Genomic DNA, 27,348 nt, shown 5'->3' with positions numbered 1-27,348 from the left:
TGATCTCGACGTGATTTGAACACACAACCTTCTGATCTGGAGTCAGATGCACTACCATTGTGCCACGAGATCTCAACTACAAGTGAACCCAATCATAAATTCTCCATACTTCAGTCAAGTTTCTTGGGTTCATCAGACGAATGAGGACAGTGATGATACCTGCTGTTCGGACCCCCATTTGTGAGGTCCCAATTTTCGTGGTGTGGTGATGTTTTGTAATTTGCATGAGTTGGTGTGTTTTGATTGTTTGAGTGTGTTGGAGTTTGAATATTTTGGAGTGGGAGTGTTTTGGAGTCTTTGGGATGACTCAGCCGATGTTCAAACTGCTGATCTCCCAGACTCAGAGTGGACACTCCAACCGTTACAGCATCGAGTCTGGTTTAAAATAAATAATTAATTGATGCCAACTCATTCCACCATGACAGTGAGAGAACACGAAAGGTCGCTTGATGGAGAGGCAAGAGAGAAGGATTTCACACACAATGATACTGTGAAGGTCGTCACTGTAAATCTACGATCAATAGAAGAGGTGTGTGTGCGTGTGTGTGAGTGTGTGTGTGTGTGTGTGTGTGTGTGTGTGTGGGGGGGGGGCGACTTTTTGCCTATTAATTTTGTACATCGATTCATTAATTACGCACTTTTGGAATGTCCCTTTTGACCCTTTGTACTGTTGAGACCACATCCAACTTTGAAAACCTTTCAAGACCTCCAAGACCATTAAGACCCCTGAAGTCCTGGAAGACCCAAAAATCTCAAAAGTCCCTGAGGACCCAACAGTCCAAAAAAATCCCTGAGGATACAAATGTCCCAAAAGTTTCCAGGACCCAAAACACCCAAAGACCTCGAAGATACTGTACTTTCCTGTCGACCGTTCAAATATGTTTTGAATGCACAACAAATAATCCGTGAGAATTCTCATGTTTTAAACGCACGCCATGTTAAGGTGTAGGAAGCACCTCAATACTGACTTCTCTGCTCTCTCACTGCATTCTAATTACAAAAGAAACTGGAAGGGCACTTGGCAGAGTGCATGCCTCCGCCACGTAATGCCTGATCCATGAGAACATATTGGGCCCAATACATATTTGAAATATTTTGCGATAGAAACACATGACAGAAGTGAATCGACATCATGATTTTTTCCAAATCTATTTCTTGAACATTTGAAGAACATTTGATCCATTTCAATACATACACTGGTGTTTAGTGGACTTGACATTTGCAGTTTTCAACACTTTTACTCTTTCAAGCAAAGAACTAACGAGTTCCGAAATTTTCTCTTCTGGGATTTCCACCCAGGCCTCATGCAAAAGGTTTTGCAATTCTGCCAATGATGTTGGTTTCTGGACATTTTCTGCACAGCTCGATCCAATTTTGCCCAGAGGTGTTCAATGGGATTCACGTCAGGAGACTGACTGGGCCATGGAAGTCACTTGATCCCATTTCTGTCCTGCCATTCTTTGGTCTTTTTTGCAGTGTGGCAAGGAGCTCCATCTTCCATGAACAGTGTTGTTTTTGACTATCTGACCAGTGGAGAAGGCAGGGAGAAGTCCTTCCTCAAGGATAGAAGTGTGTTTCGTGGAGTTGATATTGCCTGCCCACTCCACAAGCTCTGACCGACCAGTACTCCAGATTGCTCCACACGCCATCACTGAAAAACCACTGTGTTTGACAGTTGGCTGCAATCGTTTCAAAGAGAACTCTTGACTGGGAAGTCTCCAGACCCACACGTGTCCACTGTCAGAAAACTGAGCAAATTGGGACTCATCTGAAAAAAATGACAGTTTTCCAAAACTCCAAGGGTCTGTTGGCCACATCATCAGCCCACTTCGTTCTTTGAATGTTGACTGGTCGAAGAAGACATTTTCTCTGAGCTGCTCTCCCATCGTAGTCCATTTGATGAAGTTACTGCACAACAGTTCTTGAGCTAACTTGGAACTTCTCTGCAACATCTGCTGTCTTGAAACGGGGAGTTTTCTCAATGGATCCCTTGACAGCTCCAAGATACCTTTCTGAGTGCCCAGATCGACCAGAATGGGAAGCTGTGGATTCCTTGCCTTCGCTGGTGAATTGCACAATCACCTGATTATCTAACTCTGGCTGACTCCACCTTCTGATTGTCCAGCAATTCATCCTCTGAAAATCGTAAAGGTCTTGTGCTCCCTCGGTTTGAGGCATAGTTAATTTTCGCACATGACGCAGGATCTCGTTTCTGCAAATAAATCGTTGAATATCAGTCCAAATCACTCAGTAAAACTTGCTTTATACTGATTAAACCAGAGGGGGAGCACTCAGGAGAGTGCAAAACCTCTGCCGCCAATACTGCTCGGTCACTCAAGTAAACCTTATATCTTCTTCATTTAATATGATGTCAACAGTGCTGACAGAGTTATCGTTCTTTTCTCCAAAATTTTTTTTTTGGGGGGGGAGGGTTGGAAATCACTTAAAACATGTAGAAATGCAAAAAAAAAAAAAAAATTGGGGGGAGGGTGTTGGAAATCATTTAAAACATGTAGAAATGCAAAAAAAAAATTCTCTATTTTTGGGAGGGGGGGAGGGTTGGAAATCACTTAAAACATGTAGAAATGCAAAAAAAAAAATTTCTTTCACAATTTTTTGGTGTGGGGGAGGGGTTGGAAATCACTTAAAATCTGTAGAAATGCAAAAAAAATTTCTCTATTTTTTTGTGGGGGGGGGGAGTGGGTTGGAAATCACTTAGAACATGTAGAAATGCAAAAAAATCCCTTTTGTTTCATGGGGGTAATTTTTTTGGGGGGGCTGGAAATCATTTAAAACATGTGGAAATGCAAAAAAAAAAATCTCTATTTTTTGGGGGGGGTAACAATTTTTTGGGGCGGTTGGAAATCACTCAAAACATGTAGAAATGAAAAAAATTTCTCAAACATTTTTTTTGGGGGGGTTGGAAATCACTTAAAATATGAAGAAATGCAAAAAAAAATGTATTTTTCTCTAACAATTTTTTTGGGGCGGGGGGGGGGTGGAAATCACTGAAAACATGCAGAAATGCAAAAAAAAAAATTCTTGAACAATTTTTTTTGCGTGGGGGGGCGTAACAATTTTTTTTTGGGGTGGTTGGAAATCACCAAAAACATACAGAAATGCAAAAAAATTTTTTTTTTCCTCAAACAATTTTTTTTTGGGGGGGGACCAAGTCCAAAATTTAATGGCATGATCCTTGGACCATACCTAACCCCCCCACCAAGTTTCGTCGAAATCCTTCGAGGAGTTTTTCCGTAATACTGTTCACAAACACAAAAAATAAACCAGTGTCACCCGCAGGTTGACCCGTATCTTGCCAAAAGGTGACGACGTGTGACTTCTTAAAGGTCACACTGAGGTGAACAGAGCTGCTATCCACCAGGAGCGACTCCTTAAGGAATATCTGCTTACGAGAGATTCCGATGAGAATCGTTCTACAGAGTAACCATGAAAAATATGCTTTTGCCTCATAATGTCACCAAATGACGTCATAATGTCTCAAGCTTGACATATCTAGAAAGCACTCATCGAGGTGTTCAATTTGAGGTCCTACAAGATATGGTTCCTAAAACTTGAAAAGTTGACCTTGGGGTCAAATATGTTTGACCTCAGGCGCTAACCATGAAGGTCAAGGCCAATCGCCACCAAAAATTAATCAACTGAGTGCCAGACCATGAACTATATTCCCATGAAGTTTGAAGACGATCCGATCAAAATTACTCAAAAAATAAGGGTTTCGTCGATTCCGCTGATTTGCGACAAAGTGACCTTGACCTTTGACCTTGACCTTCAAAATTTTATGCACTGAAAGGGACCTCTATAGGCCTCTGATATGCGAAGTTACAAAAATTTCCAATGATAACTGTGCTCTGCAGAATTTTTTATACGTGATTACAGACAAACAAACAAACAAAAAAAACATACAAGCTGACTAACATATCTTGCAAAAACTTGGTTTTGGCAAGATAAAAAACATACAAGCTGACTAACATATCTTGCAAAAACTTCGTTTTGGCAAGATAACAAACAAGCAGTCATTGACTGGTACTTAGGAAATCGTCAACTTGACCTCTGACCTTGTCTAATAAAAGCTTTCTCTCGAGAAGGTCGCGACGCAAACCTGAAGTTTCTACGATGATTCTGCACCAAACCATCAAAAATCGAATGTTTTGGATGTTTGACCTGACTGTGACCTTGACCTTTGACCGATTTTGACCAAAATCTAATCAGTGCTAGCCACGACCCTCCTGAATCACCTGGTGTAATTTGACATTGGTAGCTTCTTCCGTTCTCGAGTTATCTGTACCAAACCATCAAAAATCGAATATTTGACCTCACTTTGACCTTGACCTTTGACCGATTTCGACCAAAATCTAATCAGCACGAGCCATCGCCCTCCTGAATCACGTGGTGTAATTTGACATTGGTAGCTTCTTCCATTCTCAAGTTATCGTGCCAACAAACAAACAAACAAAAACAATGTCACCCGCAGGGTGACCCGTATCTTGCCAAAAGCTGACCACGTGTGACTTCTTTAAGGTCACACTGAGGTGAACAGAGCTGCTATCCACCAGGAGTGACTCCTTGAGGAATATCTGCCGACGAGAGATTCCGATGAGAATCGTTCTACAGAGTAACCATGAAAAATAAGCGTTTGCCTCATTACGTCACCAAATGACGTCATAATGTCTCAAGCTTGACATATCTAGAAAGCACTCATCGAGGTGTTCAATTTGAGGTACTACACGATATGGTTCCTAAAACTTGAAAATTTGACCTTGGGGTTAAATATGTTTGACCTCAGGCGCTAGCCATGAAGGTCAAGGCCAATCGCCACCAAAAATTAATCAGCTGAGCGCCAGACCATGAGCTATATTACCATGAAGTTTGAAGACGATCCGATCAAAATTACTCAAAAAATAAGGGTTTCGTCGACTCCCCTGATTTGCGACAAAATGACCTTGACCTTTGACCTTGACCTTCAAAATTTTGTGCACTGAAAGGGACTTCTATAGGCCTCTGATATGCGAAGTTACAAAAATTTCCAATGATAACTGTGCTCTGCAGAATTTTTTATATGTGATTTCAGACAAACAAACAAACAAACAAACAACAACAAAAAAAACATACAAGCTGACTGAAGGCCCAGTCACACCTTGACGTTTTAGCCAACGTATGCCGATTTTTGAATTTTTTTTCTAAAACGCTGGTACACGTTGAATACGTTATGGGTAAGTTTTGATAACATCGAGAGCACGCTGAAAAACACTGCCATACGTCGTTGTACGTTGGCTTTAAACGTTGTACTTTTTGGTTGTCCTCAAATTTTTTTCATGCTTGAAATTTCACGACGTATGCCGGCGTATGACTCACACGTTCCGCTACGCTGGCCACAAGTTGTATGCACGGTCTGCCATCGTTGACAGACGTCAACACATGCAACTTGTAAGTTAATCATAAGTTGAGACACGCCGAGGTAATGTTTAGCGTACCCAAAACTTATTTCTAACCTATGATTAACGTGTTGTTGGCACGTTACGCGGTCGTTGCCACACGTTGACAGACGTTACTTTTAAGTTACTCATAGGCTGAAAGACGTCGGTATAATGGATCGTCCTTGCGTCAGCGTCCACGGCCACGACCAGGACACTTATTTGCAGCATTCTTCAAACTTTTCTTCGGCATGACGAGGATGTTCACACTTCGATGTCTTGCTTGGCTATGATTCCAATTGTCCATCGGCAGCGTCTATTTAAAATAGTCGAGTTTGAGCGTTTTAACACGTTCAGAAGAAACGCTTCAAATTTCAAAACCCCAGCGTCAAAAAACAAAGGCGAGTGACAGCAATTTAAATCGTTCATTGTAAACAATGAAAATAGCTGAGTGGCACCGTTTAAAAGTCGTTGAGTGTAAAAAAAAAATCCAATTGTTGAGCGCAAGAGTCTACTTTCAATAGTGGAGATGCAGCCATTTAAATCGTTGAGTTTATCATTTAAATCGTTAAACGCAAGGACGATCCATCATAACCCACACCCTCCCCCTCACACTCACCTACTACTGCCAACATGAACAAACTACGACTAATACTAATACTAATACTGATACTGATACTGTTACTGCTGACATGGACATCGACTCAAAAAGGACTCGAAAACACTGTTGGGTTCCCCTTTTATGAGCAGCATTTTTATATACCAATTCCCAAAACCGCTGGGAACACGTCTTTGTATGGCAGTTGTAAGCTAGAAACACGTCAATTTATTTTTTTTGTCGACCGGAAGACGTCATTGGAATACGTCTACATACGTCGATGTGTGTTGGGACTACGTAAAGAATTGGTTCAAAGCACGTCAAACATAAGTTAGAAATAAGTTTCGCGTAAAAAGACATTACCGCGACGTGTTTCGACTTATGAGTAGCTTATAAGTAGCGTTTGTGGACGTGTGTAAGCGTCCACATATCGTGTGTAAAACTTATCCCCATCGCATGCGGAGCGTGTGTCATACGCCGAGTACGTCGTAAAATTTTGAACATGTTTAGAATTTCTTGGCGTACTCTACTTACTACTACGTATGATAGCGTACTTTAGCGTTCTACTCACGTATACCAAACTTGCTCATACCGTATTTGACGTGCCCCAACGTTTTAGACACATTTTTCTTAGGTCGGCATACGCTGGCAAGATCGCCAAGGTGTGACCGCGATGTTGTCACTTCCATTTCTACGGCAGTTACGATTCGAATCGTTGTGCATCAGCCTTTTAATAGGCTACGTCACGACATCGTCGGCGATGCGTGCAACGCGCTATGCCTAAGTTAGACTATCGTTGGGCATCGGTTGTGTAGGCCAACAACAGGTTCAGCATTCGTTGGTATAAGTTATCTATAACACAACGAAACGTTCTGTGTCCATTACCAATGCGTTATACATAAGACCAAGTCGCTATGAATACGTCCGAATCTTTAAAAAAACATCAAAAGTTCAACGTAAACCAGCGTTTTACATAAATTTTAATACGTTGCCATCGCTGGCTAAAACGTCAAGGTGTGACCGGGCCTTTACATATCTTGCAAAAACTTCGTTTTGGCAAGATAACAAACAAACAGAAATGGAAGTCATCAATATTCTGACGAAATCTTTAGATTTCGGAAGTAACAAACAGAAAGGGGTGAAAACAGTAACCTCCGTCCATCTTCGAAGATGGCGGAGGTTAATGAATTGATTTAAGGTGTCTATTTACTTTTGTCATGTATCTGTGCAGGACTTTATTGTTTTTGACCTGATCCCTCAATCGTGAAGGATCATTTTAACAATTAAATAATTATCGTATCCAGATTCGGATTCGGATATTCATCAAAATCGAATAATTTCTTCCTTGCGACACACCGAACCTGTCCACCAAGTTTCGTCCGAATTCGTCCACAACTTTCTGAGATATTGTGCTGTATATCATTTGTAGCCTGATCCCTCAATGGTGAAGAATCACTGAAAAAAAAATATCACATTCTGGTTCCGGATCTTCACCGAAATCGGAGCAGTTGGTCCTTGTCATATTCCGAACCTGTCCACAAAGTTTCATCCGAATCCGTCCCAAACTTTTTGAGATATCCTTCACACAAACAGACAAACACACACAACGGGGTGAAAACACAACCTCCTCCACCTTCTGTGGTGGAAGTGATGATGAGATTTCAAAGATGACGGTGTCTCTCTTTTCCCCCGAAGGAGCCAAAACCCAAACGACCCGTTGGTTTAAAAAGAAATGATCTCGACGTGATTTGAACACGCAACCTTCTGATCTGGAGTCAGACGCACTACCATTGTGCCACGAGATCTCATCTACAAGTGGAACCCAATAATAAATTCTCCATACTTCAGTCAAGTTTCTTGGGTTCATCAGACGAATGAGGACAGTGATGATACCTGCTGTTCGGACCCCCATTTGTGAGGTCCCAATTTTCGTGGTGTGGTGATGTTTTGTAATTTGCACGAGTTGGTGTGTTTTGATTGTTTGAGTGTGTTGGAGTTTGAATATTTTGGAGTGGGAGTGTTTTGGAGTCTTTGGGATGACTCAGCCGATGTTCAAACCGCTGATCTCCCAGACTCAGAGTGGACACTCCAACCGTAACAGCATCGAGTCTGGTTTAAAATAAATAAATAATTGATGCCAACTCATTCCACCATGACAGTGAGAGAACACGAAAGCTCGCTTGATGGAGAGGCAAGAGAGAAGGATTTCACACACAATGATACTGTGAAGATCATCACTGTAAATCTACGATCAATAGAAGAGGTTTGTGTGCGTGTGTGTGTGAGTGTGTGTGTGTGTGTGTGTGTGTGTGTGTGTGTGTGTGTGTGTGTGTGTGTGTGTGTGTGTGTGTGTGTGTGTGTGTGTGTGTGTGTGTGTGTGTGGGGGGGCGACTTTTTGTCTCTTAATTTTGTACATCTATTCATTAATTACGCACTTTTGGAATGTCCCTTTTGACCCTTTGTACTGTTGAGACCACTTCCAACTTTGAAAACCTTTTGAGACCCCCAATACCATGAAGACCCTGAAATCCTGGAAAATCCAAAAATCTCAAAAGTCCCTGAGGACCCAACAGTCCAAAAAAATCCCTGAGGATACAAATGTCCCAAAAGTTTCCAGGACCCAAAACACCCAAAGACCTCGAAGATACTGTACTTTCCTGTCGACCGTTCAAATATGTTTTGAATGCACAACAAATAATCCTTGAGAATTCTCATGTTTTAAATGCACGCCATGTTAAGGTGTAGGAAGCACCTCAATACGGACTTCTCTGCTCTCTCACGGCATTCTAATGACAAAAGAAACTGGAAGGGCACTCGGCAGAGTGCATGCCTCCGCCACGTAATGCCTGATCCATGAGAACGTATTGGGCCCAATACATATTTGAAATATCTTGCGATAGAAAGACATGACAGAAGTGAATCGACATCATGATTTTTTCCAAATCTATTTCTTGAACATTTGAAGAACATTTGATCCATTTCAATACATACACTGGTGTTTAGTGGACTTGACATTTGCAGATTTCAACACTTTTACTCTTTCAAGCAAAGAACTAACGAGTTCCGAAATTTTCTCTTCTGGGATTTCCACCCAGGCCTCATGCAAAAGGTTTTGCAATTCTGCCAATGATGTTGGTTTCTGGACATTTTCTGCACAGCTCGATCCAATTTAGCCCAGAGGTGTTCAATGGGATTCACGTGAGGAGACTGACTGGGCCATGGAAGTCACTTGATCCCATTTCTGTCCTGCCATTCTTTGGTCTTTTTTGCAGTGTGGCAAGAAGCTCCATCTTCCATGAACAGTGTTGTTTTTGACTATCTGACCAGTGGAGAAGGCAGGGAGATGTCCTTCCTCAAGGATAGAAGTGTGTTTCGTGGAGTTGATATTGCCTGCCCACTCCACAAGCTCTGACCGACCAGTACTCCAGATTTCTCCACACACCATCACTGAAAAACCACTGTGTTTGACAGTTGGCTGCAATCGTTTCAAAGAGAACTCTTGACTGGGAAGTCTCCAGATCCACACGTGTCCACTGTCAGAAAACTGAGCAAATTGGGACTCATCTGAAAAAAATGACAGTTTTCCAAAACTCCAAGGGTCTGTTGGCCACATCATCAGCCCACTTCGTTCTTTGAATGTTGACTGGTCGAAGAAGACATTTTCTCTGAGCTGCTCTCCCGTAGTAGTCCATTTGATGAAGTTACTGCACGACAGTTCTTGAGCTAACTTGGAACTCCTCTGCAACATCTGCTGTCTTGAAACGGGGAGTTTTCTCAATGGATCCCTTGACAGCTCCAAGATACCTTTCTGAGTGCCCAGATCGACAAGAATGGGAAGCTGTGGATTCCTTGCCTTCGCTGGTGAATTGCACAATCACCTGATGATCTGACTCTCGCTGACTCCACCTTCCGATTGTCCAGCAATTCATCCTCTGAAAATCGTAAAGGTCTTGTGCTCTCTGGGTTTGAGGCAGAGTTAATTTTCGCTCATGACGCAGGATCTCGTTTCTGCAAATAAATCGTTGAATATCAGTCCAAATCACTCAGTAAAACTTGCTTTAATGTAACTAAACCAGATGGGGAGCACACGGAAGAATGCAAAACCTCTCACGCCAATACTGCTCCGTCACTCAAGTAAACCTTATATCTTCTTCATTAGATATGATGTCAACAGTGCTGACAGAGTTATCGTTCTTTTCTCCAAAAAATTTTTTTTTGGGAGGGGGGGGAGGGTTGGAAATCACTTAAAACATGTAGAAATGCAAAAAAAAAAATTTTTTTTTTTTGGGGGGGGGGGGGGGGGTTGGAAATCACTTAAAACATGTAGAAATGCAAAAAAAAATTCTCTATTTTTTTGGGAGGGGAGTGGGTTGGAAATCACTTAAAACATGTAGAAATGCAAAAAATAATTTCTTTCACAATTTTTTTGTGGGGGAGGGGTTGGAAATCACTAAAAATCTGTAGAAATGCAAAAAAAATTCTCTATTTTTTTTTTTGGGGGGGGGGGGAGTGGGTTGGAAATCACTTAGAACATGTAGAAATGCAAAAAAAATCCCTTTTTTTGGGAGGGGGTAATTTTTTTTGGGTGGGGGGGGTTGGAAATCATTTAAAACATGTGGAAATGCAAAAAAATTCTCTATTTTTTGGGGGGTAACAATTTTTGGGGTCGGTTGGAAATCACTCAAAACATGTAGAAATGAAAAAAAATTTCTCAAACAATTTTTTTTGCGGGGGGGAGGGGGGTTGGAAATCACTTAAAATATGAATAAATGCAAAAAAAAAATTATTTTTCTCGAACAATTTTTTTGGGGGGGGGTTGGAAATCACTGAAAACATGCAGAAATGCAAAAAAAAAATTATTGAACAATTGGGGGGGGGCTTAATTTTTTGGGGGGTGGTTGGAAATCACCAAAAACATACAGAAATGCAAAAAAAAAATTTTTTTTTTCTCTAACAATTTTTTTTGGGGGGGGGGGACCAAGTCCAAAATTTAATGGCATGATCCTTGGACCATACCTAACCCCCCCACCAAGTTTCGTCGAAATCCGTCGAGGAGTTTTTCCGTAATACTGTTCACAAACATACAAAAAATAAACCAGTGTCACCCGCAGGTTGACCCGTATCTTGCCAAAAGGTGACGATGTGTGACGTCTTAAAGGTCACACTGAGGTGAACAGAGCTGCTATCCACCAGTAGCGACTCCTTAAGGAATATCTGCTTACGAGAGATTCCGATGAGAATCGTTCTACAGAGTAACCATGAAAAATATGCCTTTGCCTCATAATGTCACCAAATGACGTCATAATGTCTCAAGCTTGACATATCTAGAAAGCACTCATCGAGGTGTTCAATTTGACGTCCTACACGATATGGTTCCTAAAACTTGAAAAGTTGACCTTGGGGTCAAATATGTTTGACCTCAGGTGCCAACTATGAAGGTCAAGGCCAATCGCTACCAAAAATTAATCAACTGAGCGCCAGACCATGAACTATATTCCCATGAAGTTTGAAGACGATCCGATCAAAATTACTCAAAAAATAAGGGTTTCGTCGATTCCCCTGATTTGCGACAAAGTGACCTTGACCTTTGACCTTGACCTTCAAATTTTTATGCGCTGAAAGGGACCTCTATAGGCCTCTGATATGCGAAGTTACAAAAATTTCCAATGATAACTGTGCTCTGCAGAGTGATTTATATGTGATTACAGACCCCAAAAAAAGAAAACATAAGAAGGTCAAGGCCAATCGCAACCAAAAATTAATCAGCTGAGCGCCAGACCATGAACAATATTCCCATGAAGTTTGAAGACGATCCGATCAAAATTACTCAAAAAATAAGGGTTTCGTCGACTCCCCTGATTTGCGACAAAGTGACCTTGACCTTTGACCTTGAGCTTCAAAATTTTGTGCGCTGAAAGGGACCTCTATAGGCCTCTGATATGCGAAGTTACAAAAATTTCCAATGATAACTGTGCTCTGCAGAGTGATTTATATGTGATTACAGACCAAAAAAAAAGAAAACATAAGAAGGTCAAGACCAATCGCAACCAAAAATTAATCAGCTGATTGCCAGACCATGAACAATATTCCCATGAAGTTTGAAGACGATCCGATCAAAATTACTCAAAAAATAAGGGTTTCGTCGACTCCCCCAATTTGCGACAAAGTGACCTTAACATTTGACCTTGACCTTCAAAATTTTGTGCGCTGAAAGGGACCTCTATAGGCCTCTGATATGCGAAGTTACAAAAATTTCCAATGATAACTGTGCTCTGAAGAATTTTTCATACGTGATTACAAACAAAAAAAAAGCAAAAAACATACAAGCTGACTCACATATCTTGCAAAAACTTCGTTTTGGCAAGATAACAAACAAGCAGTCATCGACTGGTACTTACAAAATCGTCAACTTGACCTCTGACCTTGTCTAATAAAAGCTGTCTCTCGAGAAGGTCGCGACGCAAACCAGAAGTTTCTACGATGATTCTGCACCAAACCATCAAAAATCGAATGTTTTGGATGTTTGACCTCACTGTGACCTTGACCTTTGACCGATTTTGACCAAAATCTAATCAGCGCTAGCTACCACCCTCCTGAATCACGTGGTGTAATTTGACATTGGTAGCTTCTTCCTTTCTCGAGCTATCATTTTTTGGATGTTTGACCTCACTGTGACCTTGACCTTTGACCGATTTTGACCAAAATTTTTTTTTGGGGGGGGACCAAGTCCAAAATTTAATGGCATGATCCTTGGACCATACCTAACCCCCCCACCAAGTTTCGTCGAAATCCTTCGAGGAGTTTTTCCGTAATACTGTTCACAAACATACAAAAAATAAACCAGTGTCACCCGCAGGTTGACCCGTATCTTGCCAAAAGGTGACGACGTGTGACTTCTTAAAGGTCACACTGAGGTGAACAGAGCTGCTATCCACCAGGAGCGACTCCTTAAGGAATATCTGCTTACGAGAGATTCCGATGAGAATCGTTCTACAGAGTAACCATGAAAAATATGCTTTTGCCTCATAATGTCACCAAATGACGTCATAATGTCTCAAGCTTGACATATCTAGAAAGCACTCATCGAGGTGTTCAATTTGAGGTCCTACAAGATATGGTTCCTAAAACTTGAAAAGTTGACCTTGGGGTCAAATATGTTTGACCTCAGGCGCTAACCATGAAGGTCAAGGCCAATCGCCACCAAAAATTAATCAACTGAGTGCCAGACCATGAACTATATTCCCATGAAGTTTGAAGACGATCCGATCAAAATTACTCAAAAAATAAGGGTTTCGTCGATTCCGCTGATTTGCGACAAAGTGACCTTGACCTTTGACCTTGACCTTCAAAATTTTATGCACTGAAAGGGACCTCTATAGGCCTCTGATATGCGAAGTTACAAAAATTTCCAATGATAACTGTGCTCTGCAGAATTTTTTATACGTGATTACAGACAAACAAACAAACAAAAAAAACATACAAGCTGACTAACATATCTTGCAAAAACTTCGTTTTGGCAAGATAAAAAACATACAAGCTGACTAACATATCTTGCAAAAACTTCGTTTTGGCAAGATAACAAACAAGCAGTCATTGACTGGTACTTAGGAAATCGTCAACTTGACCTCTGACCTTGTCTAATAAAAGCTGTCTCTCGAGAAGGTCGCGACGCAAACCAGAAGTTTCTACGATGATTCTGCACCAAGCCATCAAAAATCGAATGTTTTGGATGTTTGACCTGACTGTGACCTTGACCTTTGACCGATTTTGACCAAAATCTAATCAGTGCTAGCCACGACCCTCCTGAATCACCTGGTGTAATTTGACATTGGTAGCTTCTTCCGTTCTCGAGTTATCTGTACCAAACCATCAAAAATCGAATATTTGACCTCACTTTGACCTTGACCTTTGACCGATTTCGACCAAAATCTAATCAGCACGAGCCATCGCCCTCCTGAATCACGTGGTGTAATTTGACATTGGTAGCTTCTTCCATTCTCAAGTTATCGTGCCAACAAACAAACAAACAAAAACAATGTCACCCGCAGGGTGACCCGTATCTTGCCAAAAGCTGACCACGTGTGACTTCTTTAAGGTCACACTGAGGTGAACAGAGCTGCTATCCACCAGGAGTGACTCCTTGAGGAATATCTGCCGACGAGAGATTCCGATGAGAATCGTTCTACAGAGTAACCATGAAAAATAAGCGTTTGCCTCATTACGTCACCAAATGACGTCATAATGTCTCAAGCTTGACATATCTAGAAAGCACTCATCGAGGTGTTCAATTTGAGGTACTACACGATATGGTTCCTAAAACTTGAAAATTTGACCTTGGGGTTAAATATGTTTGACCTCAGGCGCTAGCCATGAAGGTCAAGGCCAATCGCCACCAAAAATTAATCAGCTGAGCGCCAGACCATGAGCTATATTACCATGAAGTTTGAAGACGATCCGATCAAAATTACTCAAAAAATAAGGGTTTCGTCGACTCCCCTGATTTGCGACAAAATGACCTTGACCTTTGACCTTGACCTTCAAAATTTTGTGCACTGAAAGGGACTTCTATAGGCCTCTGATATGCGAAGTTACAAAAATTTCCAATGATAACTGTGCTCTGCAGAATTTTTTATATGTGATTTCAGACAAACAAACAAACAAACAAACAACAACAAAAAAAAAAACATACAAGCTGACTAAAGGCCCGGTCACACCTTGATGTTTTAGCCAACGTATGCCGATTTTTGAATTTTTTTCTAAAACGCTGGCACACGTTGAATACGTTATGGGTAAATTTTGATAACATCGAGAGCACGCTGAAAAACACTGCCATACGTCGTTGTACGTTGGCTTTAAACGTTGTACTTTTTGGTTGTCCTCAAATTTTTTTCATGCTTGAAATTTCACGACGTATGCCGGCGTATGACTCACACGTTCCGCTACGCTGGCCACAAGTTGTATGCACGGTCTGCCATCGTTGACAGACGTCAACACATGCAACTTGTAAGTTAATCATAAGTTGAGACACGCCGAGGTAATGTTTAGCGTACCCAAAACTTATTTCTAACCTATGATTAACGTGTTGTTGGCACGTTACGCGGTCGTTGCCACACGTTGACAGACGTTACTTTTAAGTTACTCATAGGCTGAAAGACGTCGGTATAATGGATCGTCCTTGCGTCAGCGTCCACGGCCACGACCAGGACACTTATTTGCAGCATTCTTCAAACTTTTCTTCGGCATGACGAGGATGTTCACACTTCGATGTCTTGCTTGGCTATGATTCCAATTGTCCATCGGCAGCGTCTATTTAAAATAGTCGAGTTTGAGCGTTTTAACACGTTCAGAAGAAACGCTTCAAATTTCAAAACCCCAGCGTCAAAAAACAAAGGCGAGTGACAGCAATTTAAATCGTTCATTGTAAACAATGAAAATAGCTGAGTGGTACCGTTTAAAAGTCGTTGAGTGTAAAAAAAAATCCAATTGTTGAGCGCAAGAGTCTACTTTCAATAGTGGAGATGCAGCCATTTAAATCGTTGAGTTTATCATTTAAATCGTTAAACGCAAGGACGATCCATCATAACCCACACCCTCCCCCTCACACTCACCTACTACTGCCAACATGAACAAACTACGACTAATACTAATACTAATACTGATACTGATACTGATACTAATACTGATACTGATACTGTTACTGCTGACATGGACATCGACTCAAAAAGGACTCGAAAACACTGTTGGGTTCCCCTTTTATGAGCAGCATTTTTATATACCAATTCCCAAAACCGCTGGGAACACGTCTTTGTATGGCAGTTGTAAGCTAGAAACACGTCAATTTATTTTTTTTGTCGACCGGAAGACGTCATTGGAATACGTCTACATACGTCGATGTGTGTTGGGACTACGTAAAGAATTGGTTCAAAGCACGTCAAACATAAGTTAGAAATAAGTTTCGCGTAAAAAAGACATTACCGCGACGTGTTTCGACTTATGAGTAGCTTATAAGTAGCGTTTGTGGACGTGTGTAAGCGTCCACATATCGTGTGTAAAACTTATCCCCATCGCATGCGGAGCGTGTGTCATACGCCGAGTACGTCGTAAAATTTTGAACATGTTTAGAATTTCTTGGCGTACTCTACTTACTACTACGTATGATAGCGTACTTTAGCGTTCTACTCACGTATACCAAACTTGCTCATACCGTATTTGACGTGCCCCAACGTTTTAGACACATTTTTCTTAGGTCGGCATATGCTGGCAAGATCGCCAAGGTGTGACCGCGATGTTGTCACTTCCATTTCTACGGCAGTTACGATTCGAATCGTTGTGCATCAGCCTTTTAATAGGCTACGTCACGACATCGTCGGCGATGCGTGCAACGCGCTATGCCTAAGTTAGACTATCGTTGGGCATCGGTTGTGTAGGCCAACAACAGGTTCAGCATTCGTTGGTATAAGTTATCTATAACACAACGAAACGTTCTGTGTCCATTACCAATGCGTTATACATAAGACCAAGTCGCTATGAATACGTCCGAATCTTTAAAAAAAAAAACATCAAAAGTTCAACGTAAACCAGCGTTTTACATAAATTTTAATACGTTGCCATCGCTGGCTAAAACGTCAAGGTGTGACCGGGCCTTTACATATCTTGCAAAAACTTCGTTTTGGCAAGATAACAAACAAACAGAAATGGAAGTCATCAATATTCTGACGAAATCTTTAGATTTCGGAAGTAACAAACAGAAAGGGGTGAAAACAGTAACCTCCGTCCATCTTCGAAGATGGCGGAGGTTAATGAATTGATTTAAGGTGTCTATTTACTTTTGTCATGTATCTGTGCAGGACTTTATTGTTTTTGACCTGATCCCTCAATCGTGAAGGATCATTTTAACAATTAAATAATTATCGTATCCAGATTCGGATTCGGATATTCATCAAAATCGAATAATTTCTTCCTTGCGACACACCGAACCTGTCCACCAAGTTTCGTCCGAATTCGTCCACAACTTTCTGAGATATTGTGCTGTATATCATTTGTAGCCTGATCCCTCAATGGTGAAGAATCACTGAAAAAAAAATATCACATTCTGGTTCCGGATCTTCACCGAAATCGGAGCAGTTGGTCCTTGTCATATTCCGAACCTGTCCACAAAGTTTCATCCGAATCCGTCCCAAACTTTTTGAGATATCCTTCACACAAACAGACAAACACACACAACGGGGTGAAAACACAACCTCCTCCACCTTCTGTGGTGGAAGTGATGATGAGATTTCAAAGATGACGGTGTCTCTTTTCCCCCGAAGGAGCCAAAACCCAAACGACCCGTTGGTTTAAAAAGAAATGATCTCGACGTGATTTGAACACGCAACCTTCTGATCTGGAGTCAGACGCACTACCATTGTGCCACGAGATCTCATCTACAAGTGGAACCCAATAATAAATTCTCCATACTTCAGTCAAGTTTCTTGGGTTCATCAGACGAATGAGGACAGTGATGATACCTGCTGTTCGGACCCCCATTTGTGAGGTCCCAATTTTCGTGGTGTGGTGATGTTTTGTAATTTGCACGAGTTGGTGTGTTTTGATTGTTTGAGTGTGTTGGAGTTTGAATATTTTGGAGTGGGAGTGTTTTGGAGTCTTTGGGATGACTCAGCCGATGTTCAAACCGCTGATCTCCCAGACTCAGAGTGGACACTCCAACCGTAACAGCATCGAGTCTGGTTTAAAATAAATAAATAATTGATGCCAACTCATTCCACCATGACAGTGAGAGAACACGAAAGGTCGCTTGATGGAGAGGCAAGAGAGAAGGATTTCACACACAATGATACTGTGAAGATCATCACTGTAAATCTACGATCAATAGAAGAGGTTTGTGTGCGTGTGTGTGTGAGTGTGTGTGTGTGTGTGTGTGTGTGTGAGTGTGTGTGTGTGTGTGTGTGTGTGTGTGTGTGGGGGGGGCGACTTTTTGTCTCTTAATTTTGTACATCTATTCATTAATTACGCACTTTTGGAATGTCCCTTTTGACCCTTTGTACTGTTGAGACCACTTCCAACTTTGAAAACCTTTTGAGACCCCCAATACCATTAAGACCCTGAAATCCTGGAAAATCCAAAAATCTCAAAAGTCCCTGAGGACCCAACAGTCCAAAAAAATCCCTGAGGATACAAATGTCCCAAAAGTTTCCAGGACCCAAAACACCCAAAGACCTCGAAGATACTGTACATTCCTGTCGACCGTTCAAATATGTTTTGAATGCACAACAAATAATCCTTGAGAATTCTCATGTTTTAAATGCACGCCATGTTAAGGTGTAGGAAGCACCTCAATACGGACTTCTCTGCTCTCTCACGGCATTCTAATGACAAAAGAAACTGGAAGGGCACTCGGCAGAGTGCATGCCTCCGCCACGTAATGCCTGATCCATGAGAACGTATTGGGCCCAATACATATTTGAAATATCTTGCGATAGAAAGACATGACAGAAGTGAATCGACATCATGATTTTTTCCAAATCTATTTCTTGAACATTTGAAGAACATTTGATCCATTTCAATACATACACTGGTGTTTAGTGGACTTGACATTTGCAGATTTCAACACTTTTACTCTTTCAAGCAAAGAACTAACGAGTTCCGAAATTTTCTCTTCTGGGATTTCCACCCAGGCCTCATGCAAAAGGTTTTGCAATTCTGCCAATGATGTTGGTTTCTGGACATTTTCTGCACAGCTCGATCCAATTTAGCCCAGAGGTGTTCAATGGGATTCACGTGAGGAGACTGACTGGGCCATGGAAGTCACTTGATCCCATTTCTGTCCTGCCATTCTTTGGTCTTTTTGCAGTGTGGCAAGAAGCTCCATCTTCCATGAACAGTGTTGTTTTTGACTATCTGACCAGTGGAGAAGGCAGGGAGATGTCCTTCCTCAAGGATAGAAGTGTGTTTCGTGGAGTTGATATTGCCTGCCCACTCCACAAGCTCTGACCGACCAGTACTCCAGATTTCTCCACACACCATCACTGAAAAACCACTGTGTTTGACAGTTGGCTGCAATCGTTTCAAAGAGAACTCTTGACTGGGAAGTCTCCAGATCCACACGTGTCCACTGTCAGAAAACTGAGCAAATTGGGACTCATCTGAAAAAAATGACAGTTTTCCAAAACTCCAAGGGTCTGTTGGCCACATCATCAGCCCACTTCGTTCTTTGAATGTTGACTGGTCGAAGAAGACATTTTCTCTGAGCTGCTCTCCCGTAGTAGTCCATTTGATGAAGTTACTGCACGACAGTTCTTGAGCTAACTTGGAACTCCTCTGCAACATCTGCTGTCTTGAAACGGGGAGTTTTCTCAATGGATCCCTTGACAGCTCCAAGATACCTTTCTGAGTGCCCAGATCGACAAGAATGGGAAGCTGTGGATTCCTTGCCTTCGCTGGTGAATTGCACAATCACCTGATGATCTGACTCTCGCTGACTCCACCTTCCGATTGTCCAGCAATTCATCCTCTGAAAATCGTAAAGGTCTTGTGCTCTCTGGGTTTGAGGCAGAGTTAATTTTCGCTCATGACGCAGGATCTCGTTTCTGCAAATAAATCGTTGAATATCAGTCCAAATCACTCAGTAAAACTTGCTTTATACTGATTAAACCAGAGGGGGAGCACTCGGGAGAGTGCAAAACCTCTGCCGCCAATACTGCTCGGTCACTCAAGTAAACCTTATATCTTCTTCATTAAATATGATGTCAACAGTGCTGACAGAGTTATCGTTCTTTTCTCCAAAAAATTTTTTTTTGGGAGGGGGGGGAGGGTTGGAAATCACTTAAAACATGTAGAAATGCAAAAAAAAAAATTTTTTTTGGGGGGGGGGATAATTTTTTTTTGCGGGGGGCGGTTGGAAATCATTTAAAACATGTAGAAATGCAAAAAAAATTCTCCTTTTTTTGGGAGGGGGAGTGGGTTGGAAATCACTTAAAACATGTAGAAATGCAAAAAATAATTTCTTTCACAATTTTTTTGTGGGGGGAGGGGGTATGGAAAACACTAAAAATCTGAAGAAATGCAAAAAAAAATTTTTTTTTTTTTTTTGGGGGGGAGTGGGTTGGAAATCACTTAGAACATGTAGAAATGCAAAAAAAATCCCTTTTTTTGGGAGGGGTAATTTTTTTGGGTGGGGGGGGGTTGGAAATCATTTAAAACATGTGGAAATGCAAAAAAAATTCTCTATTTTTTTGGGGGGGTAAAAATTTTTTGGGGTCGGTTGGAAATCACTCAAAACATGTAGAAATGAAAAAAAATTTCTCAAACAATTTTTTTTTGCGGGGGGGGGTTGGAAATCACTTAAAATATGAATAAATGCAAAAAAAAAATTATTTTTCTCGAACAATTTTTTTGGGGGGGGTTGGAAATCACTGAAAACATGCAGAAATGCAAAAAAAATTATTGAACAATTGGGGGGGGGCTTAATTTTTTGGGGGGTGGTTGGAAATCACCAAAAACATACAGAAATGCAAAAAAAAAAATTTTTTTTCTCTAACAATTTTTTTTTGGGGGTGGGGACCAAGTCCAAAATTTAATGGCATGATCCTTGGACCATACCTAACCCCCCCACCAAGTTTCGTCGAAATCCGTCGAGGAGTTTTTCCGTAATACTGTTCACAAACATACAAAAAATAAACCAGTGTCACCCGCAGGTTGACCCGTATCTTGCCAAAAGGTGACGATGTGTGACGTCTTAAAGGTCACACTGAGGTGAACAGAGCTGCTATCCACCAGTAGCGACTCCTTAAGGAATATCTGCTTACGAGAGATTCCGATGAGAATCGTTCTACAGAGTAACCATGAAAAATATGCCTTTGCCTCATAATGTCACCAAATGACGTCATAATGTCTCAAGCTTGACATATCTAGAAAGCACTCATCGAGGTGTTCAATTTGAGGTCCTACACGATATGGTTCCTAAAACTTGAAAAGTTGACCTTGGGGTCAAATATGTTTGACCTCAGGTGGCAACTATGAAGGTCAAGGCCAATCGCTACCAAAAATTAATCAACTGAGCGCCAGACCATGAACTATATTCCCATGAAGTTTGAAGACGATCCGATCAAAATTACTCAAAAAATAAGGGTTTCGTCGATTCCCCTGATTTGCGACAAAGTGACCTTGACCTTTGACCTTGACCTTCAAATTTTTATGCACTGAAAGGGACCTCTATAGGCCTCTGATATGCGAAGTTACAAAAATTTCCAATGATAACTGTGCTCTGCAGAGTGATTTATATGTGATTACAGACCCCAAAAAAAGAAAACATAAGAAGGTCAAGGCCAATCGCAACCAAAAATTAATCAGCTGAGCGCCAGACCATGAACAATATTCCCATGAAGTTTGAAGACGATCCGATCAAAATTACTCAAAAAATAAGGGTTTCGTCGACTCCCCTGATTTGCGACAAAGTGACCTTGACCTTTGACCTTGAGCTTCAAAATTTTGTGCGCTGAAAGGGACCTCTATAGGCCTCTGATATGCGAAGTTACAAAAATTTCCAATGATAACTGTGCTCTGCAGAGTGATTTATATGTGATTACAGACCAAAAAAAAAGAAAACATAAGAAGGTCAAGACCAATCGCAACCAAAAATTAATCAGCTGAGCGCCAGACCATGAACAATATTCCCATGAAGTTTGAAGACGATCCGATCAAAATTACTCAAAAAATAAGGGTTTCGTCGACTCCCCCAATTTGCGACAAAGTGACCTTAACATTTGACCTTGACCTTCAAAATTTTGTGCGCTGAAAGGGACCTCTATAGGCCTCTGATATGCGAAGTTACAAAAATTTCCAATGATAACTGTGCTCTGAAGAATTTTTCATACGTGATTACAAACAAAAAAAAAGCAAAAAACATACAAGCTGACTCACATATCTTGCAAAAACTTCGTTTTGGCAAGATAACAAACAAGCAGTCATCGACTGGTACTTACAAAATCGTCAACTTGACCTCTGACCTTGTCTAATAAAAGCTGTCTCTCGAGAAGGTCGCGACGCAAACCAGAAGTTTCTACGATGATTCTGCACCAAACCATCAAAAATCGAATGTTTTGGATGTTTGACCTCACTGTGACCTTGACCTTTGACCGATTTTGACCAAAATCTAATCAGCGCTAGCTACCACCCTCCTGAATCACGTGGTGTAATTTGACATTGGTAGCTTCTTCCTTTCTCGAGCTATCATTTTTTGGATGTTTGACCTCACTGTGACCTTGACCTTTGACCGATTTTGACCAAAATCTAACGAGCACGAGCCATAACCCTCCTGAATCACGTGGTGTAATTTGACATTGGTAGCTTCTTCCGTTCTCGAGTTATCTGCACCAAACCATCAAAAATCTAATATTAGACCTCACTTTGACCTTTGACCGATTTCGACCAAAATCGAACCAGCACGAGCCATCACCCTCCTGAATCACGTGGTGTAATTTGACATTGGTAGCTTCTTGCATTCTCGAGTTATCGTGCCTACAAACAAACAAACAAACAAACAAACAGAAATGGAAGTCATCAATATACTGACGAAATCTTTCGATTTTGGAAGTAACAAACAGAAAGGGGTGAAAACAGTAACCTCCGTCATCTTCGAAGATGGCGGAGGTTAATGAATAGATTTAAGGTGTCTATTTACTTTTGTCATGTATCTGTGCAGGACTTTATTGTTTTTGACCCTATCCCTCAATCGTGAAGGATCATTTTAACAATGAAATAATTATCGTATCCAGATTCGGATTCGGATATTCATCAAAATCGAATAATTTCTTCCTTGCGACACACGAACCTGTCCACCAAGTTTCGTCCGAATTCGTCCACAACTTTCTGAGATATTGTGCTGTATATCATTTGTAGCCCAATCTCTCGATGGTGAAGAATTACTGAAAAAAATATCACATTCTGGTTCTGGATCTTCACCGAAATCGGACCAGTTCGTCCTTGTCATGTTCCGAACCTGTCCACAAAGTTTCATCCGAATCCGCACCAAACTTTTTGAGATATCCTTCACACAAACAGACAAACACACACAACGGGGTGAAAACACAACCTCCTTCGCCTTCTGTGGTGGAAGTGATGATGAGATTTCAAAGATGACGGTGTCTCTCTTTTCCCCCGAAGGAGCCAAAACCCAAACGACCCGTTGGTTTAAAAAGAAATGATCTCGACGTGATTTGAACAAGCAACCTTCTGATCTGGAGTCAGACGCGCTACCATTGTGCCACGAGATCCCATCTACAAGTGAACCCAATAATAAATTCTCCATACTTCAGTCAAGTTTCTTGGGTTCAACAGACGAATGAGGACAGTGATGATACCTGCTGTTCGGACCCCCCTTTGTGAGGTCCCAATTTTCGTGGTGTGGTGATGTTTTGTAATTTGCACGAGTTGGTGTGTTTTCATTGTTTGAGTGTGTTGGAGTTTGAATATTTTGGAGTGGGAGTGTTTTGGAGTCTTTGGGATGACTCAGCCGATGTTCAAACCGCTGATCTCCCAGACTCAGAGTGGACACTCCAACCGTTACAGCATCGAGTCTGGTTTAAAATAAAAATAAATAATTGATGCCAACTCATTCCACCATGACAGTGAGAGAACACGAAAGCTCGCTTGATGGAGAGGCAAGAGAGAAGGATTTCACACACAATGATACTGTGAAGGTCGTCACTGTAAATCTACTATCATTAGATGAGGTGTGTGTGTGTGTGTGTGTGTGTGTGTGTGTGTGTGTGTGTGTGTGTGTGTGTGTGTGTGTGTGTGTGTGTGTGTGTGTGTGTGTGTGTGTGTGTGTGTGTGTGTGTGTGTGTGTGTGTGTGGTCGACTTTTTGTCTCTTAATTATGTACATCTATTCATTAATTACGCACTTTTGGAATGTCCCTTTTGACCCTTTGTACTGTTGAGACCACTTCCAACTTTGAAAACCTTTTAAGACCCCCAAGACCATTAAGACCCCTTAAGACCCTGAAGTCCTGGAAGACCCAAAAATCTCAACAGTCCCTGAGGACCCAAAAGTCCAAAAAAATCCCTGAGCACACAAACGTCCCAAAAGTTTCCAGGACCCAAAACACCCAAAGACCTCGAAGATACTGTACATTCCTGTAGACCGTTCAATTTTTTTTTGAATGCATAACAAATAATGCGTGAGAATTCCCATGTTTTCAACGCACGCCATGATAAGGTGTAGAAAGCAACTCAATACGGACTTTTCTGCTCTCTCACAGCATTCTAATTACAAAAGAAACTGGAAGGGCACTCGGCAGAGTGCATGCCTCCACCACGTGATGCCTGATCCATGAGAACATATTGGGCCCAACACATATTTGAAATATCTTACGATAGAGAGACATGACAGAAGTGAATCGACATCATGATTTTTTCCGAATTTATTTCTTGAACATTTGAAGAACATTTGATCCATATCAATACATACGCTGGTGTTTCGTGGAATTGCCATTTGCAGATTTCTACGCTTTTACTCTTTCAAGCAAAGAACGAACGAGTTCGGAAATTTTCTCTTCTGGGATTTCCACCCAGGCCTCATGCAAAAGGTTTTGCGATTTTGCCAATGATGTTGGTTTCCTGGACATTTTCTGCACAGCTCGATCCAATTTAGCCCAGAGGTGTTCAATGAGATTCACGTCAGTAGACTGACTGGGCCATGGAAGTCACTTGAACCCATTTCTGTCCTGCCTTTCTTTGGTCTTTTTTGCAGTGTGGCAAGGAGCTCCATCTTCCATCGACAGTGTTGTTTTTGACTATCTGGCCAGTGGAGAAGACAGGGAGAAGTCCTTCCTCAAGGATAGAAGTGTGTTTCGTGGAGTTGCTGTTGCACACCCACTCCACAAGCTCTGACCGACCAGTACTCCAGATTGCTCCACACGCCATCACTGAAAAACCACTGTGTTTGACAGTTGGCTGCAATCGGTTCAAAGAGAACTCTTGACAAGGAAGTCTCCAGATCCACACGTGTCCACTGTCAGAAAACTGAGCAAATTGGGACTCATCTGAAAAAAATGACAGTTTTCCAAAACTCCAAGGGTCTGTTGGTCACATCATCAGCCCACTTCGTTCTTTGAACATTGACTGGTCAAAGAAGACATTTTCTCTGAGCTGCTCTCCCATCGTAGTCCATTTGATGAAGTAACTGCACGACAGTTCTTGAGCTAACTTGGAACTCCTCTGCAACATCTGCTGTCTTGAAACGGGGAGTTTTCTCAACGGATCACTTGACAGCTCCAAGACACCTTTCTGAGGGCCCAGATCGACCAGAATGGGAAGCTGTGGATTCCTTGCATTCGCTGGTGAATTGCACAATCACCTGATTATCTGACGCTGGCTGACTCCACTTCCGATTGTCCAACAATTCATCCTCTGAAAATCGTAAAGGTCTTGTGCTCCGTGGGTTTGAGGCATAGTTAATTGTCGCACATGAACCAGGATCTCCTTTCTGCAAACAAATCGTTGAAGATCAGTCCAAATCACTCAGTAAAACTTGCTTTATACAGATTAAATGAATAGATTTAAGGAGTCTATTTACTTTTGTCATGTATCCGTGCAGGACTTTATAGTTTTTGACCCTTTCCCTCAATCGTGAAGGATCATTTTAACAATTAAATAATTATCGTATCCAGATTCGGATTCGGATATTCATCAAATTCGAATAATTTCTTCCTTGCGACACACCGAACCTGTCCACCAAGTTTCGTCCAAATTCGTCCACAACTTTCTGAGATATTGTGCTGTTTATCATTTTAGCCCGATCTCTCAATGGTGACGAATCACTGAAAAAAAAAATCACATTCTGGTTCCGGATCTTCACCGAAATCGAATCTGTTAGTCCTTGTCATATTCCAAACCTGTCCACAAAGTTTCTTCCGAATCCGTCCCAAACTTTTTGAAATATCCTTCACACAAACAGACAAACACACACAAAGGGGTGAAAACACAACCTCCTTCAACTTCTGTGGTAGAAGTGATGACGAGGTTTCAAAGATGACGGTGTCTCTCTTTTCCCCCGAAGGAGCCAAAACCGAAACTTCCCGTTGGTTTCCAAAGTAAATGACCTCGACGTGATTTGAACACGCAACCTTCTGATCTGGAGTCAGACGCGCTACCATTGTGCCACGAGATCTTATCTACAAGTGAACCCAATAATAAATTCTCCATACTTCAGTCAAGTTTCTTGGGTTCATCAGACGAATGAGGACAGTGATGATACCTGCTGTTCGGACCCCCATTTGTGAGGTCCCAATTTTCGTGGTGTGGTGATGTTTTGTAATTTGCACGAGTTGGTGTGTTTTGATTGTTTGAGTGTGTTGGAGTTTGAATATTGTGGAGTGGGAGTGTTTTGGAGTCTTTGGGATGACTCAGCCGATGTTCAAACCGCTGATCTCCCAGACTCAGAGTGGACACTCCAACCGTTACAGCATCGAGTATTGTTTAAAATAAATAATTAATTGATGCCAACTCATTCCACCATGACAGTGAGAGAACACGAAAGGTCGCTTGATGGAGAGGCAAGAGAGAAGGATTTCACACACAATGACACTGTGAAGGTCGTCACTGTAAATCTACGATCAATAGAAGAGGTGTGTGCGTGTGTGTGTGTGTGTGTGTTTGTGTGTGTGTGTGTGTGTGTGTGTGTGTGTGTGTGTGTGTGTGTGTGTGTGTGTGTGTGTGTGTGTGTGTGTGTGTGTGTGTGTGTGTGTGTGTGTGTGTGTGTGTGTGTGTGTGTGTGTGGGGGGGGGGCGACTTTTTGTCTGTTAATTTTGTACATCTATTCATTAATTACGCACTTTTGGAATGTCCCTTTTGACCCTTTGTACTGTTGAGACCACATCCAACTTTGAAAACCTTTCAAGACCCCCAAGACCATTAAGACCCCTGAAGTCCTGGAAGACCCAAAAATCTCAAAAGTCCCTGAGGAACCAACAGTCCAAAAAAATCCCTGAGGATACAAATGTCCCAAAAGTTTCCAGGACCCAAAACACGCAAAGACCTCGAAGATACTGTACATTCCTGTCGACCGTTCAAATATGTTTTGAATGCACAACAAATGATCCGTGAGAATTCTCATGTTTTAAATGCACGCCATGTTAAGGTGGAGGAAGCAACTCAATACGGACTTCTCTGCTCTCTCACGGCATTCTAATTACAAAAGAAACTTGAAGGGTACTCGGCAGAGTGCATGCCTCCGCCACATAATGCCTGATCCATGAGAACATATTGGGCCCAATACATATTTGAAATATCTTGCGATAGAAAGACATGACAGAAGTGAA

At 41.6% G+C, this 27,348-nt stretch overlaps 5 non-coding genes across 5 annotated transcripts; all 5 read right to left on the bottom strand.

The window, feature by feature from the left end:
- Positions 1-72, bottom strand: TRNAW-CCA (transfer RNA tryptophan (anticodon CCA)). The gene has a single exon. It is a non-coding gene; the product is annotated as a tRNA-Trp (tRNA).
- Positions 73-7,763: 7,691 nt separating this feature from the next.
- TRNAW-CCA (transfer RNA tryptophan (anticodon CCA)) lies at positions 7,764-7,835 on the bottom strand. The gene has a single exon. It is a non-coding gene; the product is annotated as a tRNA-Trp (tRNA).
- A 9,542-nt stretch (positions 7,836-17,377) lies between these two features.
- Positions 17,378-17,449, bottom strand: TRNAW-CCA (transfer RNA tryptophan (anticodon CCA)). Its single transcript has one exon. It is a non-coding gene; the product is annotated as a tRNA-Trp (tRNA).
- Positions 17,450-23,228: 5,779 nt separating this feature from the next.
- TRNAW-CCA (transfer RNA tryptophan (anticodon CCA)) lies at positions 23,229-23,300 on the bottom strand. The gene has a single exon. It is a non-coding gene; the product is annotated as a tRNA-Trp (tRNA).
- Positions 23,301-26,126: 2,826 nt separating this feature from the next.
- Positions 26,127-26,198, bottom strand: TRNAW-CCA (transfer RNA tryptophan (anticodon CCA)). The gene has a single exon. It is a non-coding gene; the product is annotated as a tRNA-Trp (tRNA).
- Between the last annotated feature and the right edge of the window lie 1,150 nt (positions 26,199-27,348).

This window comes from Eptatretus burgeri, chromosome 9 (assembly GCF_056783735.1).
Source record: "Eptatretus burgeri isolate ZD-2024b chromosome 9, Ebu_testis_v1, whole genome shotgun sequence".
NCBI classification, from domain to species: Eukaryota; Metazoa; Chordata; class Myxini; order Myxiniformes; family Myxinidae; genus Eptatretus; species Eptatretus burgeri.
This window is presented reverse-complemented; position numbering and strand designations above follow the sequence as displayed.